Below are 23,762 nucleotides of genomic sequence, written 5' to 3' on the forward strand. Positions count from 1 at the left end.
TATATGTTAATTTTAAACTATTAGTAAGACTAAAATCGGTAGATCATCCCACATGTGTGTATCTTTACGGTTGAGAAAAGACCTGCACATTTAACAACTGTTTTTACGGTCATCGTGAAAAATAACAATTTATAGTTAAATATTTAGAAATTTATAAAGAATCGGAATCGGTAATTGTATCGGAATCGGAAAATTTTGGTATCGTCCCATCCCTAGTATATATATATATATATATATATATATATATATATATATATATATATATATATATATATATTAGTGTTGGGTCGATTAATCGGAATCGAAGCTCGGAGAAATCGTAAGTTTATGTGGTATTGCAATCGCATATTTTTCGATGTCAACCGATTGTTTTGTGTATCATTTTTGTTTGTTTTGTTCGCATGAAATCATAAATATTTGTTTGATTTTAAACTACTAGTAAAACTAAAATCTATAGATCACTCTCCAAGGGTATTTTTATTTGTGCGAAAATATACGCACATATCACATAGGTTTTTACGATAATTTAAAAATTATTTATAATAATAATAATAATAATAATAATAATATAAATAATAAGTTTATAGCTAAATCTTTACAGATTAAAAAAAAGGTCTGAATCGATAATTGTATCAGAATCAAGAATTAAGGACAGAATCGGCAATTGTATCAGAATATGGAAAGTTTTGAAATCGCCCATCACGATATATATATATATATATATATATATATATATATATATATATATATATTATTATTATTATTAGCAATTTCTAACACCTAAAAACGCAAAGGTTCATTGCTTATAAAATCATCAGTGTAAGAATTGATAATGACTGCCTGTCGGGAGATTCGAACCTAATCACAAAAAGCTACTATTGACTTGTAGGCTAGCGTATTTCCTCCATATCACTGATAATTAATTGGAAGTAAATTAAGTACATGGTCTGTGATCTGCAATAAAACAGAAATTGATAGATAAGGATAATTTAATAAATCGAAACATGTTTTGATATCAGTGAAGATTAAGAGGAATTTATAGTCTTAGTTATATATACAAAGTTATGGAATATATATATGCTGCCTTAATATATATATATATATATATATATATATATATATATATATATATATATATATATAGCCAGCATTTTTTCTCTATGGCAGATTTTATTAAATAAAATAGACGTTTTTTGTCTATTAATTCTAATTTAGATCCTTTCAAAATTACGAATAACAGTCTTCACTTCTAGCGGGAACTAGCTAATGTAAATAAATATATAAATATAAATAAATTAATTTAAATAAATATGGTGATTACATTAGCCAGTTCCCGCCAGAAGAGAAGACTGTTATTCGGAAGTTGGAAAGGATCGAAAATAGAATTAATAGGCGAAAACATCTATTTCATTTAATGATATATATATATATATATATTTTAAAATAAATATTAATAATTTAATTAACCTACAGACACTAATGTTTTATACTTATGCAATTATCAGAGTAAGAAGTTATAAAAAATATATGTGCTTGCGGTAGGTGGTAGCTTCAGAGAAATAAAGTAGAGCCAATGATATGGAAAATTGTATACATGCGAATTATTGCGAACAAAGGTATGTGAAACATGTGGAGGAAGATGTTCACCAGGGTAATGGTGGCTTAAGTATTACTGTTAAGGTAGGGTATTTATTTTAAGATAAAGAACTGAACATGGGATCAGTCAATATATTTTTGAGTTAGCGGACGGTTTTTAGGTTCGGCTTTAATTAAAGTGTGACAGATTATGGGAATAAAAGGACCTGAAATATGTTTAGGATTGGCACAAGGGTTAAAGAAGAGGGAGACGGTTAAGAATGGCCAGTAAGATAGTTGACGGGAGTTGAGAGTTTGAAACGGTAGAACGCAGGTCGCAACTCTGAAAAGATGGGGGTATGAATTGATCTACCAACGAAGAGGCCTCGGCAGGTGACTGCTGAGATATAAACGTTAGCGCTTAAATGATACGCAACTTTATATATATATATATATATATATATATATATATATATATATATATATATATATACGGAATGTGTCATAGTTTGTATTTTCCTTTTGAATTGTGTTTTGTTTTTCTATATACTTCTGAAATGTGCACACACCCACTATAGTCGCCAGTGTCAGACGACGACACAGCCATGACAAGAAGAGAAGATGAATGAGATGGCAATTAGTTTCATCGTGTATTATTCTATCTATCGTCGGTGTGGGAGAGAATTATATATTTTGTAGATCATGAAAAATTGCACTGGAGTCTATATTATGCATGATAAGGCGCCAGGATAAGGTAGTGGTTGTGCAACGAAACTAACTGTTTCAAGACTCTTATAGGAGTTAAACCCTCTCAAAATGGCATTTAAACTTATAGATGGCTTAATTTCTTTAAAAAAGATGACAATACTCGAACCCGCAATAAACCACATCGCATTTCAAACAAGCCAAAACGTTTTCAAATTCCTTTATGTATAGTATACAACTGTGATGGGTTTTAGGTGGTGTCCTTTATAGGCAACTGACGATTTCTTTCTTTACTCTATGTGGATATTGGCGTTGAAGTTTAAATACTGTCCAGTGAATGTTGGCTTTTGATAACCAGATGACATAAACTCCTGACCAGTACAAGTTATCAGCACATCTAAGAACAATGATTTGTTTTCTTTCTTTTCGATGATGAGCGGTATAGATAGTGGAATAGAGTTCACATAGACCAGTAAAGTTTAAAGCTCATCCTGGTGAGGGCAGAATATGAATGTCAATCAAATATTGTAGCAATACTGTTGGCTTAAAATGCTGCTCGAATTTCCTGGAATATTCCACCATTCATTAACACTGTGGCATTGCATTTATCGTGATCATCATTACTGCGTAGTGACATAATAACAAATACTTCTTTTTTAAGATGTTAGGATTTTAAAGCTTTGGATTCTCGAATATTTGTCTCAGTTTCCAGTTTAGTATATCTCCTTGTGGCATGGCTTTATTTAAAACTGCATCGGCCATCGGAGCTATTATACGAGATGCCTTCAGTTGCCAGACCTTTTGTGTACAGGCATTTAAAATTGTCCTAGACTCTTGAAAATCCAGTATGTTATACTTTTTGTGAGAGAACTGATGAATTTTTACGATTCAAGGTTCAAATGAACAGCTACAGTAGGAATTGGGATACACCTTACTAAAGTCTGATTGTCACAGTTGGTGGATTTCAAAAATCTAGTCTGGACGTGAGGATACCTTAGAAGAACGATATGCAATAAAATTCTATTTTACATTTGGAAAAAAAATGCCACAGAAACATATGCAATGCTTCAGACTGCTTTTGTATCATTTTGCATGAATCGAGCATTAGTTTGTGAATGGCCTAAAATATTCAGGAGATGAGGAGAGTTCTGAGACGAGTAAGAAAGTCAGAACACCAGAGTTGATTGGACAAATAAAGAATTTCATGGATAAGGACTGCTGTGTATCTATTGAGACATTAACTACACAGATTGATGTCAGTGCGGAAACTGTAACACAATTATTCGCGAGGAACTGAAGATATAGAAGATTTGGAAGTTTGTCCTAAGGGTGATAATAGAAGATCAGAAAAAAGGCCGTAGTTATAACAGCAGGGAGATGGTCAAGCTGATCAATTCATATCCCGTAGTTCTTGATGGCTGGTGACCTGTGATAAAAACAGGATCTACTGCTATGACCTAGAAACCAAGAGATAGAGTTCCCAGTGGAAGCATGTTGGTTCTCCCAAACCCAAGAAGGCCAGACAGAGCAAATCCACCCAGAGACTTATGGTGATCCCTCTTTTTGGATGCACTGGGTTCTCACTCTACAGACATTCAACAAAGAATATAATGTTGAAGTTTTAAGGGATTTCAAGAAGAGATTCAGTCGGTAGAGGCCAGTACGTTCAAAGCAGATCAGTGACATTTCTATTGAGACAACTCTTTCCTTATTACAGATTATTTGACCAAGATAGAAATCAAGACAGTTCCTTATTCTTCCTATAATTCAGACCTTGATCCCTGCGACTTTTCGTTATTACTTAAGCTCAAGGAAAACCTTAGATGCTGTCGTTATGAGACAATTGTGAAACTGAAAGAGACTGTGACGAGGGTCATTGACATGCTCATATAAGAGTACTTTCATGGAGCCTTCCAGAAATCGTTGGAACGATAGACCAAGTTCATTGCAGCCGGAGGTGATTACTTCGAAAGGGACTAGTTTTTCATGTATGTACTATCAAGTGCACATACGAGAAAAGTCTGGAAACTTATTGAACGCACTGCTTACCTAAGGACAGAATCCATTTGATGGTGGTTAAAACCTTTGTTTAGCAATGGTTCCTCAGTGGAATTAGCTGACGTCTACTTTTGTTTGATTGGTTTCCTCTTTCGGTAACCCTTATTGACTTGATAGTATAATAAAGTTTCTATGTAATATTATATTATATATATTATATTATTCTATATATATGAATGTGAGTATGTATATATATTGGGTTTGTGTTTACACATCTCGATATAACGTCATTCTTTATATGCATACATATATATATACACATATACATATATATATGCATATAAAGAATGGCAATTAGTAAAGAAAGAAAAAGATGTCGATCGAAAATATATATATATATATAATATATATAATATATAAAAGATGTCAATCGAGAATATATATAATATATATAATATATAAAAGGTGTCGATCGAGAATATATATATATATATATATATATATATATTCTCGATCGACACCTTTTATATATTATATATTATATATATATTCTCGATCGACACCTTTTATATATTATATATATTATATATATTCTCGATTGACATCTTTTATATATTATATATATTATATATATATATTTTTTCGATCGACATCTTTTTCTTTCTTTACTAATTGCCATTCTTTATCTGCATATATATGTATATGTGTATATATATATGTATGCATATAAAGAATGACGTTATATCGAGATGTGTAAACACAAACCCAATATATATACATACTCACATTCATATATATAGAATAATATAATATATATAATATAATATTACATAGAAACTTTATTATATTATTTACATATATATATATATATATATATAATTGCGTTACATCCATATATATTTAAGCAACATCATTACACATACGTGTGTATATGTATGTGCGAGTGTGTGTCTGTGAGTTCGAGAATACCGTATTATTTTCTCGTTTAGTCCAGTCGACAGCTATAAGACGTAACACAGAACTCGAGCCCGACCCGATTTTACCACTATTTTCTTCAAAGTCGAATCCCAAAAGCCAAAAGTGCGTTCGCTGTTCATCGAACGGTGTGTGTCCACCGATGCGTCAAAAGACGTAAAAGCATTTGCAGACTTTATCAGCGGAACTTTTCATCTCCTTAGCCCCCTTCCACCTTAGCTGGTGATTGATTTTGCAAACGATGTGGTCAAGCGTAAAAACAGGTACGCCATCATGGTGTCGACTCACACACACGCACTCACACACACGGAACAACTGAGTAGGATGTAGCTGCCTATGTGCAGATGTACAAAAGCGACACGCTTCATGGAACGGGATAGACACACTTGGGGATTCTTCCGTTAAACACGGGAAATTCGAATGTGAATCTTCACTTTACTATTTTTCCGGATATATATATATATATATATATATATATATATATATATATATGTGTGTGTGTGTGTGTAATATATATATATATATATATATATATATATATATATATATATACAAAGACATACACACATACACATATATATCCTCGATCGACACCTTTTTCTTTACTAATTGAAATACATGATATATATACACATACACACACACACACACATATATATATATATATGTGTGTATGTGTGTTTGTGTGTATATATATCATGTATTTCAATTAGTAAAGAAAAGGGTGTCGATCGAGGATATATATATATGTGTATGTGTGTATGTCTTTGTATATATATATATATATATTACACACACACACACACACACACACACATATATATATATATATATATATATATATATATATATATATAGCTATACCATGTATAGCAATTAGTAAAGAAAGAAAAAGGTGTCGATCGAGAATATATATATATATATATATATATATATATATATATATATATATATATATATATACATACATATATATCCTCGGTCGATTCTTGCTTCCAGTCGTCCTGTACATACACTTCACTTGCCACTGGCATTTAACAATGTCGACTCAGGAGAGGTGTGGTTGGAGATTGTGCATCTCCTGCCACAAAAATTTCACGCGCAGACACCCCTTTGTGGGTATCTATAGCCTGTCAAAAACTGAAGTAGCCTGTTCTATTATATTGTTAATTTGGATTGTTCTAACTACTGTTATTTCAAGTGTCATTTCCACCACGTATCGATCTATGTAATTCCGACCATCTTCAGATGTACATTGTCAGCCTCGAGAACTTTTCTATCGAACTTGTGAATCGACACGAAATTTCAAATGGAACCAATTATTTAATCCACGGGAGTAGCACGTTGTCCTTCCGTCAGTCATGCTTGTGTAGAATAATCCAAATAATACGAATTATCAAATCGCATTTCATAATTCAAAAATAGTATATTAATTTGTTGTTGTTTGTAGATAGTAACAGCGTGAATACATTGTCTTTGTTTTCAAGATACCCTTCTTAATTTCAGAGTTTCCTTGCTTTTTTTCACGCAAATGCCTGCATTGCGTCGAATTTATTTATCATTCAAACACTACCGTGTTTAAATCTATGATAAAGTGGCAGTTTTAGTCATTTAGAACTGCTTTACCGCTCATTCTTTTTTGACCAAATTGCAAACAGTTATTAGGTTTATAGATCACCTTCTCAGCTAAATTGTAAAAAAAAATCAATTTTCGTTCAGTAAAACAAAAGTTATGATGTATTTTCTGGTGTTCAAAATCGTAAAAATATGTAAGGAGGTGAGCGATGCTTTTATGACTGGTTTCCATAGCAACCACGTCGCTTCAGCGACTACTGTTGCTACTAATTCACTTCTGTTTCGAAAAGAGAAGTAACAAGTGAAACAGAGAGAACGGAAGAATGAAAGGGAGATGATTAGGAGATTTTATTGAAAGCAGACGAGTGCCGTACATTGTTATTACATATGTGTTTATGGGGGTAAAAAAATAAGACTGAAATTAAACAAAGAACAAGTGAATTTATTAGAAGCATGGAAAAATTATGGATTACAATAGAAAAATGCGAGCATGAAAAGTAATATACTTGGAAAAGTACAGGACTAGTTGTTTAAACTAGAAAAGAAAAGGACAAGATATTCTAATAAAAAATATAATAAATTTATAACTTAAAATATTGCAGCATTAAGAATTTTTTTTTTAAATTCAATTTATAACATTATTATATAATCAATTCTTAATGCTGCAATATTTTATGTTATAAATTTATTATATTTTTTACTAGAATATATTGTCCTTTCTTTTCCAGTTTAAACAACTAGTCCTTTACTTTTCTATGTTTAAGCTTAACCATATTACTTTTCAAGCTCGCATTTTTCTATTGTAATATGTACATGTATCGTGAGAAATTTTACGTACGAAAATGTTAACTATTGACATGTGTTTCTTACTAACAGGAAGCCATCATCATGGCTTGGATTTGGTAAGGATCGAATCCACTGCTAAATTTTATGTAGTCTCGCGATTTACCACTGTGCTACGAAGATTTGCCTGAAATATTTAGGCTTTATATCCGATATAATTTGGTTTTTGTTGAATTACAATAAAAGTTAAGCTAACAAATATAATTTTTATTCTGAATAGCCAATTCTGATTCATTATTATTGTGGCATGTTATTTTATGAATAAATTTAAATCGGTCGGATTTTAAAATGCAGCATTTTTATGGTAGTGTTTAATAAGTTTAGCACATAAAAGTATATGTAGAATGAATAGAATTAAATTTTGGTGTTAGTGGCGCAGGTTATCTCAGTATTCCATAAGAATCTTTCCTTTTGTGATACAAGCACCAAAATTGGTACAAATGACATTCAAAACATGCATTTTAAGAAAAGAACGTTAGTAATAAGAAAATTCAAGATGGCTGCCAGTTTTCAAGATGGCTGCTGAAGCAAACATGACAAATTTCAATTTTTGATGAGGAACTCCGATTAACACAATTTCTTTATGGCCAAAAAATGAAATAAATGTGTTCTCATATAATTAAGCTAATTATGCCTTAAAAATTTAAATATGGCCACCATTTTTCAAAATGGCGGCTCATAGATTACTGCATGTAGTGATGTCTTAAACTATAACCTTACCTGTTTCTATGCTTTGTGCCGAGTCTGTGGTGAAAAATTCACTACCAATTATTTGTTACATTAATGTAGTTTACTATTAAAGCTTTTTGCTTGCAATACCTTAAGAGTTATGTCAAAGCATTACCAGGGAACACTGGTGACATCACTGCTGTGAAACTCAGCATGAGGTTCAGTGTTGACTAAGAGTGTGTACTAACTGTAGTTGTAGTTACTAACTGTTGTGGTGGTAAACAAATTTTAGACAGTAGTATCTAAAGTGTCCCAAATGCTATTTAATTAACCCCTTATGCATCTCAACTAGAATTATAGTTAGTTGTAGTGTAGTTGTTAGATAGCCGTGCCTGAATTGACAGAGTGGGCCAGCGTGGAGAGCTGAGCCAATGGTAACTGGGCTTTAGTTACCCAGAAGGTGTACAGATCACACAGGATCTAAACAGCATTGGACTAGGTGTAGGGAAACAGATACCTGAGCCTAGTTGTATCCCATACTTCAATTTACTTTGATGTTTTGTGCAGTTAGGCGGTAAAAGGATAGCCCCTCGGCCTTCAACTGTATGTGCAAAATGTCTGCGAACAACTCATTGAGTAGCGGAGCGAAAACTGATTGGGGGAAGTGTTGCCTCTGTCAGACGGACACGAGAGAGGAGTTGAAGTCTCCTCCTACACGATATGAGTGTAGTTCTGATGGCTATTCCATGCTTACCACAAACATACCACAATTTCAGGCAATCAACATGTTGCGAATAAAAGTACACCCATCTCGATAATGGAGTTGGCATTGAGGACACATTGAGATAAAACAGTGCAAAGTAGCATCAAACATGTCGTCTAATGTTCAACAATAGCAAGCATGAACGTGCAACTAAAAGAGCAGCTGAAATTCTGATGAAACTCACACAAAAAATGCGAAGAACTAGTATGGAGATGGAACAGTGTTTCCTTTGTGAAAGGAAGGAACCAACATTAGAGTTGCGGCAAGCCATGACCATGCAACTGAATGAGAGCCTCAACGAATGTGCCCGTAACCTCAATGATGGTAGACTACTAGCTCTGTTGAGTGGTGGAGACGTAGTCGCCCTAGAACTGAAATACCATTGCTCTTGCTTGACTCCTCTCTATAACAGAGAGCGAACACACGTTGCCCAAAAGAACAAAGAAACTCTCGAGTCATCCCAAGGAAGGGGTTTTATTCCTTTAGTATTCTCCTGACGTATGTCATTGAGAAAAGATACAGCACTGATAAGCCAGCCACATTACGATTTGCTGAACTGGTTAGTCTATACAAAGAGTGACTGAAGCAGTTTGGGACAGACATACCTGAGTGAACTTGACCAGGCTGAAAGAAAGGCTGCTGTCAGAGATACCTGAACTTGTCGCCTACAAGAAAGGTCGAGATGTTCTAGCATTTGACAAAGACATTTTCCCAGTGTTGAACCTCGGCCAAGAGAAATGTAGTAGCATGCTCTTGTTTCATGCTTTCATTGGTTGTGACGTGGCCTCGGCCTTTCGACGTCGCAAACATGGGCAGTTTGTTCTGAAGTCTCAGTGTTCAGCAAACTAAGCCAGTACCCACCTACCATAGAAGCTGCTGATTTCAACATTCTCGAGAAATTTGTTGTCACTATGTATGATGGACACAGCAATACTACCAAGTTTGATGGGGAAGAACTGCACTTGGTTGCTTGGAAACAAAGAGCCTGTGACTACATTCCATCAACTATTGTATCTCTCGTTCAGCATGCTAGACGGTCTGCATTCCAAGCTGCTTGCATATGATGCCACTCAACAGATGCAACCTGAAAATCCTGGCAACTTGGGCTTGCAAATAAGGGTGAAGCCTGTGAAGTTCTCTGGTCAACTTTCCCACCCATTGCTCAGTCCTGCCAGCAGCTGATAAAATGTCGTTGCACAGACGAATGCCGAGAACCATGCTATGTTATCGCTACGCCCTAAAGTGCTAATGTGTAGCTGTTAATGCAAAGAGTAAAACAATGATCCAGGTTAAATTCAAACTAGTCACTTCAGTCTGTTGTAGTATATTGTGCTTCTGTCACAATAATTTTAGATACCACATCGGTAACCACTGAGACAAACAATGCTAGTTCATATAACTGTCATAATATCACTATAACGCTTAATGATATTAACATTTGGGTCGCAGAATTCCATTCCTCGTGTAAAAAACATATTTTTATGTACAGGTCATCAAAATGTCATTACTTTGACAATATTTAGTGCAAACAATGTTTCGTACTGGTACGAATGATGGCCCTCTTGAAAAATGGCGGCCATTTCGTTTTGGAAGTTGGTTAACGTGCTTTTCTGAAAGAGGGAGTTCTGAAGCACCTGTGTGCCAATTTTGGTGCTTGTATCACCACGTGAAAGATTGTTTCAGCAATCTGCCCCACTATGTCTGCTGGATTCTGGCCATGTGATGTCCTCTTTTTGAAACTGTTTTCCTGAAATGTGGTAATGCTGTAAATACTCTAGTCTTCACTTCATGTTTATGTCGTTCATTAAACCCTTCCCTTATTAGTAAGCTCGTCAGATTGTTAGTAAGATAATTAAATGGCGGATTCTATGTAATTAAAACTTCAGTTCGTAATAAAATGTAACCGATAATTTATATAGTAGTGTACTATCTTTGTAACTAAAAGTAAGTTATGTTTATAAATTTACCAATTTAAATCGTACGTATTTGTATGTATACTTTCACCTTGTCGTCAGACTTGGTTGCAAATTATGCAAGCCTATCTGTTTTGTGTTTTTATATATACATTTCCGTTTTCCCTTTTTTTCTGATAAGCTATTGATCTCTTGTGGCTTTGTTATCCTTTGTATTGTTTAAAATATGTTTAGGAAAGCAGAAGAAAAATAACAAAAAACAAGAAATTTCGTTTCTAAATTTGTAAGATTTATTTGCATTATTTGGATCCTGAGTGTTTTTTTTTTCAAAACATTCCAGTTAATTTAACGTTCAGGGGTATCTTGTCGAACTCGGGAATCTTTCTGTCGAACTCGGTGTATTAGATAAAATACTTAGTAAAGTTCTATTGACCAGTTACATTATTTTTTAGGTTGAAGGTTTAATTCTCAGTGCGGGCGGCAATTATTATCGGAACGAGGGCATACTACCGCCGTGGATTAAATAAAAGGCCCCGTTCGAAATTCCGTTGACATTCCGAAGTTCGACAGAAAGTTTACAGAATTCGGCATGATACACCTGAAGTTACATCGAAAGAAAGATAGATCACGCCAGTTTCCCTACCTGGTATTTTACCTCGAGGTACATACAATGCCTCGCCTTTTCAAATGGTCACCCATGTGGGACTGGTCAGACTCGAAGTTGCTTAACTTCAGTGATCTGGTGAGAACCGGTGTGTCAACGCGATTGTGATCAATAAATTAACGTAATTCTGATTAATAAATATATAACTGTAAAATGTAAGACTATAAGTAAAATTGAAATATAAAAAATAGGTAAATATGTAGAATTTTTGCATTAGACAAAATATAATACCTCTTATAATGTTGCAGATTAGCATACTCGGGGTATTACCGAATTATCTGAGCCAGAAGATTATTATTATTATCGTGTAGATTAAGTTATAAAAACAATAAAATTGAACCAAAGAAAACGTGACTGATAACTCACCGGTTACGTCTTTGTGTAGTCGAATGACGTAAGCACAAAGGATTAGTTTGAATATATACAGAAGAGTTAGGAGTTAGTCGAGGAGTTTTGAGCTAACGATTTGGAACGAGTAAACGGGACAAGCAAATTCTCAGCTGGTTGGGTATCGTTCAGCTATAGAAGTATTCAGCTATAAAGAGAGTACTGTGGAAAATGGAATCGTGTGCAACTCCAGAACAAAAGAAAGCCGCAACAAGAATAAATGTAAATATGAAAAAAAAAAAAACAATTTGGTTGTCTGAGTTGCCGGGGAAGAAAATAATTTACATTTTCAGAAGCGCGTCTGGAAAAATACAGCGATGGCTCCAACCAAAAAGTTATGTTCTTCCCTTGTCTGGGCAAGCAGACAATGGTGCTATTTGTCCTGTTTGTTCTGTTGTTGAAGGTATTTATATCTATTTATTATATATGTGAAAAATGTACAGAAACACGCAACGAGCATTACATAGCTGGCTATATAATATGTACACGGTTTGGTCTTATTGTTTATACATACGTGTTTTATGTACACTCGATATACACCCCTCCATATCATACAGAACGAATGCAATAATATGACTGAACATTGTTTAGTGGAAAGACAACAGATTGAACAGAAGCGTAAATACAAGTGTGTGATTATACGTCAGTCCGACTGCTAAGGGTGCCTAACATGCGTAACTTGTATGATAACACCGAGAGACATATTCTACCGTAAGTGGAACATTATTATCGGTAGTTTGGACGCACCATGACCGTCGTTAATATAAATCTCATCTGTCAGTTTAAATGTATGTATGTATGTGTGTATGTATACCTAAAACTTTCGACAGAGGCATCAGATTTTCATGAGATATGTATCGTTTTGAGGATCGGCCCTTTGGGCGACAAATATCGAAAAATTGGCTCAAAATATTAATTCTTTCACCTTCAACTAGGCACTTTTCTACAAGGAGAGGTCGCTTTTTTCGCCGATATTTTCGAAAGTCATTTCCTCTTTTCAATTGACTAGCCTTAATTTAAACTTTCGTAACTTCCGATTTAGCGATAGCGCAACGGCAACTATATCACGTTTTTTTTCACGTTCTTTTCCTCCTTCGCGGAATTGGTTCAAACTTACCTGCATACTACCACTTTTTTTTTTTTTTGCTCAACACACACCTCCAAACATCTGGGCAACACCGGGCGCCCAGGCTAGTATTTAATATAAAACCGAAAAAAAAAGCAAAGTTTCGAATAAAGACTATCCATTTATTTCTTTTGTATAATCGTCTTACGTGATTATCAAATGAAAATTAATCTCTGAACAAAAAAAATAGGTAACTAAATAAAAAGGTTCGAGTAACGACTTGCCCCATGAATTTCGATGCTACGTTTATTTACATATTTTAACGTTTTTCTGTATTATAGTCTCTGTTACTCATCCAATCATAATACATGTGTGCTTTATATCTATTCTGAGAAACTATCTGAAAATGTATGTTATTAAGCACTCTTATATTATAGTCAGATTTATAGAATTGTTTATCAAAAATCTAACAAGAAGACTAATCCTTAATAGTATGTGTAATCAAAAACTACACCAGGGTGCAATGTGATCATTGGAAATAACTTGAATTTCATTTTTTTTTTTTTTTTACAAAGAACGAGGCAAATAATTTATGTTAATAGAGGGATAGTCAGAATCAAATATCTTTTTTGTCAGATGCAATACTATCGATATTAAATACCGACAGAATAATTATATATATATATATATATACGTGTGTGGGGGGGTGCGTGGGTGTTTATATATATTCTCTATGTATAAGTTAATCAACTAAACTGATAAACGTATCATTATGAATTTTGGAATATAAATTTTCGACGGCAGGTGGAGAAACATAGAGGCACTATTTTTCTTAATTTTAACATGTAGTGGTGTGTGATATTATTTACCGTTTCCCTCCAGATTCATACAAGGCGCACATAGGCGATGAAAAGTAAGATGAATAGTAAGTTAGGAGTGGTTGAGAGTCCGACCGCGAAAGTGGCCAGTTTCTATAGATCAGAGTGGCTGAATCTAGCTAGATTCGAAATCGGCACCTCGTGATGAGAAGCCTAAACCTCTACCACGGTCAATGGGAAAATTATTCCCAACAAGCATTTAGGTAAAAATGCACTATAGTATAAATACTTGAATTCATTCAAGAAAGTATCGCTAACAAAAACAAATAAAATCATCTACGTAAAAGTGATGCATTTAGTAGTCCGGCGAGGTTAGCACCGTGGTAGAAGTTTAGGCTTTTTATCACGAGGTGCCGATTTTGAATCTCGCTAGATTCAGCCACTCTCATGAGTCGTGGACGACGAAACACGTGTCAGTGGATAATTATATTTGAAAAATAATATATATGCCCCTCCCCATTAAAAGGGGGTACCAGATTGGTCAATCGGGAAAATTATTCCCAACAACCATTTAGGTAAAAATGCACTTTCGTATAAATACTTGAATTCATTCAAGAAAGTATCGCTAACAAAAACAAATAAAATCATATATATATATATATATATATATATATATATATATATATATGCATATTAGTTCAGTTTAAGAATATATTCGTAGGATAAAAGTTCAGAGAATATTAAATCGAATCACATGACCTTTGACTTCTTTTTAACTGAACGTTTTTCATTTCTTTCTTGCTCTTTTAATATGAACACTAAAAGAAAAATAACAGATTTTCGCCTGATTAGATTTTAGTTATTAATAACTACAGATTAAAACATTGCCGTGCGGACCTTGTACATGTCTGTATAAATAAATATTGATATATATATATATATATATATATATATATATATATATATATATATATGTGTGTGTGTGTGTGTGTGGTCCAAGTTAAAAATATCCAAATCTAAAAACAGATGAATTTAAGGATGGCGTTGATAGTACTCAACAGAAAGAGCAGGATAATATAGGTAAACAAAATGACCATTGGTCGCAACAATAGCCTTAATGTTTCAACCTAAAAATGATTTAATTAGACAACCACAGCATCAGGTTTTTATAAAAAGAAAAATAATAATTAGCATTTCTTTTTCAACTTATAGGACTGAAACGGTAGCGACCATTTGTAATTTTGTTTACCTTGTCTAAATTGCATAATATATATATATATATATATATATATATATATATATATATATATATATATAAACATCTGGTTGTAGATACTATTCTAATTGAATCGTTATTCTAACTTCCTTCCCGCTTTTCCTCTACTCCCGAACAATTAATGATTCTGGCATGTTCAATTCATGTTTAAATGCATGAAAAAATAACGATTCGCAAATTCAGAATCATATGAAATATTAATCACCTCAGAAGTTGCAGTTGAAAATCTTGATTGTTTAAAAAAATTTTTTTTTAAATTATTTATTTCGCTCTTTCCTGTCAACTTTAAAAAATGAAAAACAATTGAATGTAAAAAGAATAGTATATATATATATATATATATATATATATATATATATATATATATTAGTGATGGGACGATCTCAAAATTTTTCCTGATTCCGATAAAATTATCGATTTAGATTCTTTTTAAATATCTTATTATTTTAGTGAAGAGTTTTTGTTGTTTTTTTTTTGTTAATTTTCAGATTGTCAATGTAAGGATAAGGCATATATTTTCACAAATATAGAAATCCAATTGTGGAAGATGTGATATATAGATTTAGTTTTACATTTATCATTTTTACCGGAATAAAATAAAATTTTAAACAAAAGTAAAGACAAAATAATTAAAAGAATTGTTTTTGGCATCGGAAAAAAAAACTATTTTTGCTATTCTGATACCGATTCCGATTATTCAAAATTTTTCGGTTTTTCTACTTTCTGACTATCCGATTTCACAATTCTGATTAATCGACCCAACACTATTAAATATATATATATATATATATATATATATATATATATATATATATATATATATATATATATATATATATATGGTACTTGAGAATTTAGTACCTTATGCCGTAAAAACCAAAAGATCGGATAGATAAACTTTAAAATGGAATATATAAAAAAGAAGATGTTTATTATCTTTAAAGACCTCACTTATCCTCTCCCGGATCATAACCCCCACCCATGTTACATTCTAACTTTGTAAACGAAATAAGAAAATGTTTTTGTTTGAAATATCAGTTATCGACGATAATTCTTGGCCTGAAGACATAATCCCCCAACGCGGGTGATTACAGAAACATGTATGCACATATGTAACCATCAATGTTTGTATAAATAAATTTAAAATACCTGCTCTGTTCACTCATTAAGCACTCTTTGGTAGACACATGCTGTTTTATTGGATGTACTTCTAGGAAACTAAACCCTACTGGCTATATATATATATATATATATATATATATATATATATATATATATATACTACCTAGCTCTCTCTCTCTCTCTCTATATATATATATATATATATATATATATATATATATACTACCTAGCTCTACCTATGTATTGGGCACTATTGAACTAAATACTAAAAATTTACGCATAAAAGTATATCTTCGTATATTAATTTATGTGATTAAATGAAGTATATATATATATATATATATATATATATATATATATATATATATGACATCGTAAATGATGTAAAAACTATGTTTCATCAGGGCTTAGCAGTTTTTCATCAATGTTGTATCACTAACCCTTTTTAAAGATTATAAATTGTTTCGTTCTTCCAGAATTTATTCGTTTCCTGCACCCACAAACACACTCAACAAGAACCATTTCTTCAAGTATAGAAAGCCTTTCATCATTTTGTAGAAAAACCTGGATGAATAGTCAAAATTCGCACGGTGAAGAGTTTGAAAAATAAAGATGATAATTCAGTGTTGTGGTAGAGTATTTGGTCGAGAGCTTCTTGACACTGACGCATTGTTGTAATATAACACACTACGGTTTGTCCACCAGCTCCGAACCTGGCCAGGGTTTGGAGATCTGCTGGTTAAAGTATTGGTTAATTGTCTCGCTTTGTGCTCCAACATATAATGGACCCTTTCCACCTGGTAAACGAATGTTGGCATATGCGGGTTCTTAGGTCCGTGTGAATTTGGAGTATTTTACGACAGACTCTGTCTCCTTTTGGTTCCTAGGTAATGCTGCGAGTATCTAATCAATAACTGAACATTTCCCTTTATCATTTATCATCCATTTTTCAGTATGGATTTATACTTATCTACGCGCAGACAATTTCGCTGTATCACAGATCTTCAGTGCCACTAGACTAGCAAGTACTTCAACTAAATGAGGATTGAAACTCGATCGCCTAGGCTACAGTCGGTTTTTCTAACCGTTACGCTATTTATCTACATCTAAGGTAGATATGTGGAATAACAATAATCAAAAATTGTCCAAACGCCATAAGATCCATTTGTTTACATAAAGAGCATTGCATTATGCACTTGCGTCATTTTGTTATTTCACTACCTAATATAAAGAATTACTATTTAAAATCTGGTTATAGTGTAAGGATCATGTTCGATGACATTGCTTTTCTAAAAGGGATTGCAACAGGCACATGTATGCACATGTGTAGCCAATATTATTTTATAAATAAATAAACATTATATATATACATATATGCATATATATATATATATATAGTAGTAGTAAGTAATGAAAATATATATGACAATTGCATGTGCATATATATAAACGCGCGACAACCACAACTCTTCGCATAAGCCTGACGAATTCTCGCGTGAATTAAACGCGAAATATTCTGTGTAGCTTAATTGCCATATGTATTTTCATAACTTACTACTTAACTTTATCTATGTATTGAGCACTGTTGAAGTAACTGCTGAAAAATGTACGCATAAAATTATATCTTCGTACATTAATCTATGTGATTAAATGAATTAATAATACATATATATAGTAAATTGAAACTTAAAACAATGCGTGTATTTTACATCAGTCCCAAAATTCAACATCAAACTAAATTTTTAGCATAAAATCGCTCCTTATACGGAAGGATTATTATTTATTAAATTCTCAATCGTTCCTTCGTTAGTGGCAATTAATTAAAATCACAATTTCAAGTGAAACAAAAAAGGAAATACGAACATTGTTATCCTTAAGTTCATAGACATTGCAAAAATACTTAAATACTTTATAGTTATTATATATATATATACGTATATATATATATATATATATATATATATATATATATATATATATATATATATATATATCACTTCTGTTTGTGTTTTCTTTCCGAATAATAAATATGTTTAACTCTTGCTAAAGTGTTTCTCAACATACTTTATTAAACCTATGTACTTATAATAATATATATAAATATACAGTTGTGCGCAAAAGTATTCGACCCCTACCAAAATTGTCTTATTTCTTTGAATGGATACTTCAATAATCTTTAAAACCTTCTTTAACGACTAAGTTCGAATAAACTGTATAGTTTTCAACAAAAAATAATAAAAAGTAATTAGTGCTTGATAATATAAATAAATTTACTTACAAAAATAAAAATATGCATGTTGCAAAAGTATTCGACTCCTTTTCATTAATACTTGGTTGAAGCTCCTTTGACCTTGATTACTGCAAGTAAACGTTTCCTATAACATCTAACGAGACTTCTACATCTGTCCACTGAATTTTTAAGCCACTCTCCTTGACAGTACAGTTTTAATTCAATCAAATTAGACGGTTTTCTTTTATGCACCGCAATTTTTAAATCATGCCATAAGTGCTCAATCGGATTTATGTCTGGAGACTGGGAAGGCCATTCTAGAACTTTCATCTTATTATTCTCTAACCATGCCTTAGTGCTCTTTGAAGTGTGTTAAGGATCGTTGTCCTGTTGAAAGGTATACATCCTTCCATACCCACACTGGTTCGCAAACATAACAAGATTTTCTTTCAGTATGGACTGATATTTTACTGAATCCATTCTTCCATCGATTATGGTTAATCTTCCAGTTCCATTTATTCTGAAACAGCCCCACACCATGATTGATCCACCTCCATGCTTAACGGTTAAAACGGTATTCTTCACATTATAAGCAGTATTTTCTTTTCGCCAAACATAGCGTTGCTGGTTGCGTCCAAATAGTTCCACTTTCGTTTCGTCTGACCAAATTATATTATTCCAGTAATCAATAGGCATTTCTTGGAACTTTTTTGCAAAATTTAATCGAGCATTTTGATGAGCTTTGGAAAGTAAGAGCTTCCTTCTGGCAATATGTCCATGCAATCCGGCACGATTTAATGCCCTACGAATAATTGACAAGTGTACATCTGAGCCAGCATTCTTCAAATCGTTCTGCACGTCCTTTAGGTTAGATTTAGAGTCTATTGAAACTTGTCTAACAATTTTCCTAGCTCCACGTGTCGTAATTTTTCTTGGACGACCTTATCTTGGAATACTTGATACAATCCCTTTTACTTTCCATTTTTTGATAATGGACATAATAGTCGACCGTGGTATAGAAAAACGTTTGGAAATTTTTTTATAACCTTCTCCAGGCTGGTAGGCATCGATTACTTTCTTTTTAGTGTCTTCAGAGTACTCTTTGTTCTTTGTCATAGTTGCAGATTTGTTGACGTTGAAAAATATTTTTTTTTACTTGAAACAATTATTCAATCATTCCATATAGCATTGAAGTTCAATTTGAACTGATTTTAGATTCAGTAGAGTCATAAATATTATTTATAGGAAATAAATACAAGGTCAGACTAAAATAATAAACTTAATGACGCTTTTATTTAAACTTTAAATTAAAGGGGTCGAATATTTTTGCAACATCCATATTTATATTTTTTTGTAAATAAATTGATATATATTATTAATCTCGAATTACTTTTCCTCATTTATTGTTGAAAAATATACAATTTATTCATAATTAGCCGTTAAAAGGCGTTATGAAGATTTTTGAAGTATAGATTGAACGAAACAAGAAAATTTAGACAGGGGTCGAATATTTTTGCGCACAACTGTATATATATATATATATATATATATATATATATATATATATATATATATATATATATACATATATATATATATATATATATATATATATATATAACCCCGTTTTCTATTTATAAAATTTTAGTTAAGGCTTTCTCTTTTCATCCTTATATAGTTAAATACTCTTTTAAAATTGAAGACTTTTGAGAAATCGGCTCATGCAAGTACTAAGTCTATTTCTATTTAACAATTTTCGTTTAGCCTTTTTTTTTTCTCTCCTCTCCTTATATAAATGAATTCTCTTTTGTAGTTATAAACTTTTTAGAAGTCCTTTTATGTAGGTGCTAAGTCTGCGATAGGTTAAAGCTTGTTTCTTTTATTTGCGGGAATTTTTACTGCATTCTTTATTTTTATTTTAAATTTTTTTTATAATTCAAAGCTTCTTTAGACTATATATATGTATGTATATATGTACCTATCTATCTATCTATCTATCTATCTATATATATATATATATATATATATATATATATATATATATTATGGTGTGTGTGTGTGTACTTTTTTATTTTACTTTTGTTAGTTTGAAGATATCAAGGGGCTCCTTCCTGGGGCTAACACTTGATTCAGTTAAAGTTTAAACCTTTATCCGAGAGCTCTTTTAAGAATAGACACTGTTCCCTTTATGGCTGCTATCTGTATTTCCTTACAACTTTGTTTTCCAGGGATTGCTTCTAAGTATTTCTGAAAATTCTTTTTTATTAGGCCAGTGGCTCCTGTCACAAATGTTATTGTTGTGGTGGCAACCACTTATTTGCATATGCGAATAATATAACACTATAAATGGCAAGCCTAAGTATGCCTTGGTGTGTCTTACTCAGATTCCACCGGAAGTGACGCTGAAGAGCGTACATGTCCTCCCACCAAGACTCTCTGACTCGACACCGTCATTTGTACATATTGTAAATATACCTTTTCTTTTATACACTTATTATTGTGTTATCTTGTTGTTTGCGTCTTCATTGTATTTCCTTACTAATTATTGTTCAACCTTGCAACCACAACAGTTAGCGACGAGATATGAAGCGTCAAATATAACAGTTTGACGAAGAACTATTAAAAAAAAAAAAAAAAGTACAACGCAAAGGTTGACCATTTTTTTTAAGGAATGCAAAGTGTTGACGAGCAAACGGATTTTACGCTAAAGAGAAGTTTCAACTCAAGTGAAAAAAAAACTCTAACGTGGCAAAAGCGACAATTTGCGCCGTTTTCTGGGAATCCGACTTGCAAACGAATGTAAAAGTGAATTTTTGTTTTGTCGCTACACGACAAATCTTACTAAAGGACCAACTTGCAAGCGAAAAGCGAACTTTGTTCTGTCGCAAAAACGGCAGGTCAGACCCGTATTACGAAAAGAAAGGAAGTAACTTACGAAAAAAGTTCACCAGTGGATTCTAATTACTGTTCTCCGTAAACAAAACAACAACTAAAGGACTTTTTAATTAATGTTTTGGTTGACGTCGGTACTAAAAGGAAATACCACAGCTAAAACTAAAATTCAAGGAAAGGATTTTTTTTCTTGAAGTTGTCACTGAATAACGGATAATACAGTAAAACGTCACGAAAAAAAAGGTAATCTCAATTTAAGAGGTATTTTAATTACTAAAATACTAGAGAAAAAAAACTCAAAGAACTAAATGTACTGCATACATTTATTCAATTGTGACTCGAAAAAAAAACCCAAACTTTTATTTTGTGGAAAGAGTTACTTATTAGTAAGTGCCTAAAAACGGAAAGTCAATTCCATTTCGTGATTCCAGATAAACCTGTTTTATTTATATTTTTTTTGCAGCGTGACTCGCAAAAAGAATATACTATTGCAAGCAGCGATATTATTATTGAAAACAGGAGCTTACAGCAATTTGCTTTTTTGTTGTAACCCAAACCGGTGTATATTGTACATGGTACAATATTTTTTTTTAACTACACACTAAAAAAAAAAAAAAAAAAAAAACATGGAAGACTTATCAAAAATGTTCATGCAATTTTTACAAGCACAGGCTGAGCGGGATGAACGCAGACAAGCTACACAAAACGAGCTTTTGCAAACACAAATACAGGCACAGGCTGACCGCGAGGAAAAGAGAGAGGACAGATTATTGAAATGGCAGCAGGAACAAGAAGAAAAGCAGAAAATGGCACAATTAAAGCAGAAAAAACTGCAATTGGAACAGGAAGAAAGGCATAAGAAACTACAATTGGAATATGAAGAAAGACAAGATGAACGTTTTGCTAAAACACTGGAACTACTAAAGAGTAATCGAGAAAATTTCGATAGTGTTAATTTCTCCCATACAACTATTTTTAATAGCATGGACACATTTCATTATGTGCCTGAGGAAGAGAAGAATTTTGAAGCATACTACACAAGATACGAGGATGTTTTTCAACTGGACTGTAAAAATTGGCCAAATAGTCAGAAAGTGAGCCTCTTACTCAGAAAATTGGGTACATCAGAACACAGCAAATTCGTAGATTACATATTACCTAAAAAAAAAACTGCGGAATTAGAGTTCATGGAAGCTGTAAAATTACTAAAAGAATTATTTAATCCAAATATATCTCTTTTTCATAAAAGATGGCTGTGCATGAATCTAAGAAAGATGGACAACCAAGATTATTTGACATACGCATCAGTTGTCAATAAAAACTGCGATAATTTTAAGCTTGCAGAACTAACGGTAGAAGATTTTAAATGTCTAATCTTCGCTCAAGGGTTAGTTTCCACGAAAATTCCAGAAATACGCAGACGAGTGTTGTCTAAGCTGGAATCTGAGCAAGATTTAACCCTCCAGAAACTAGCAGAGGACTGTGAAAGGGCCATTACACTAAAAAAGGATTAAAAAAATAGAGAAGAATCCGGAGTGGTATATGTACGAAAAGTTAGAAAACCATACGCACCAATCAAGAACTTTACAAAGAAAAGCAATGGAACGGGATATTCCAAAGATAATAACCATAAATATAGTACACAATATAACAAGCCTCTTCCTAGATATAACTGTAAGAGATGTGCAGAAAAGCATTGGGAATCAGATTGTCCTTATAAGAAGAAAAAATGCTACATTTGTAAGAAGGTGGGACACAAAAGTGATTGCTGCAGATATAAAGATTACACAAGAAAGAGAGTACAGCAAACAAAATCAAATACAAAATTAGACAAAGATCGGCGAAAATATGTAAAAGTGGAAATATTTAAAACATCAATAAAGTAACAACTCGACTCCGGCTCCGATGTTTCTATAATAAACCTGAATACGTGGAAAAAGTTGGGAAAACCGGCCATGATGAAAACTAGTAAAGCAGCCCGGACGGTAACTGGTGGTGGTATAAAATTTGAAGGAAAAGTTGTCCTCCCGATAAAATTGAAAGGGATTTCGAAGAAATTAAAAATATTCGTACTAAAAAATAGTGAAAATCTGTTTGGAATAGATTTAATTGAGAAATTCGGACTATGGGATAAGCCAATCAATACATTCTGTAAAAAATTAGAATGTTCTTCTCCAACAACAGTAAATATAAAAGACGATTTAAAAGAATTATTTCCTGAGGCATTCACGACTAACTTAGGTCGCTGCAATAAATTCAAGGCCTCGTTTGAACTTAAAGAAAACGCCAGC

This window comes from Euprymna scolopes, chromosome 15 (assembly GCF_053919585.1).
Source record: "Euprymna scolopes isolate OS-2025 chromosome 15, ASM5391958v1, whole genome shotgun sequence".
Lineage (NCBI taxonomy): Eukaryota > Metazoa > Mollusca > Cephalopoda > Sepiida > Sepiolidae > Euprymna > Euprymna scolopes.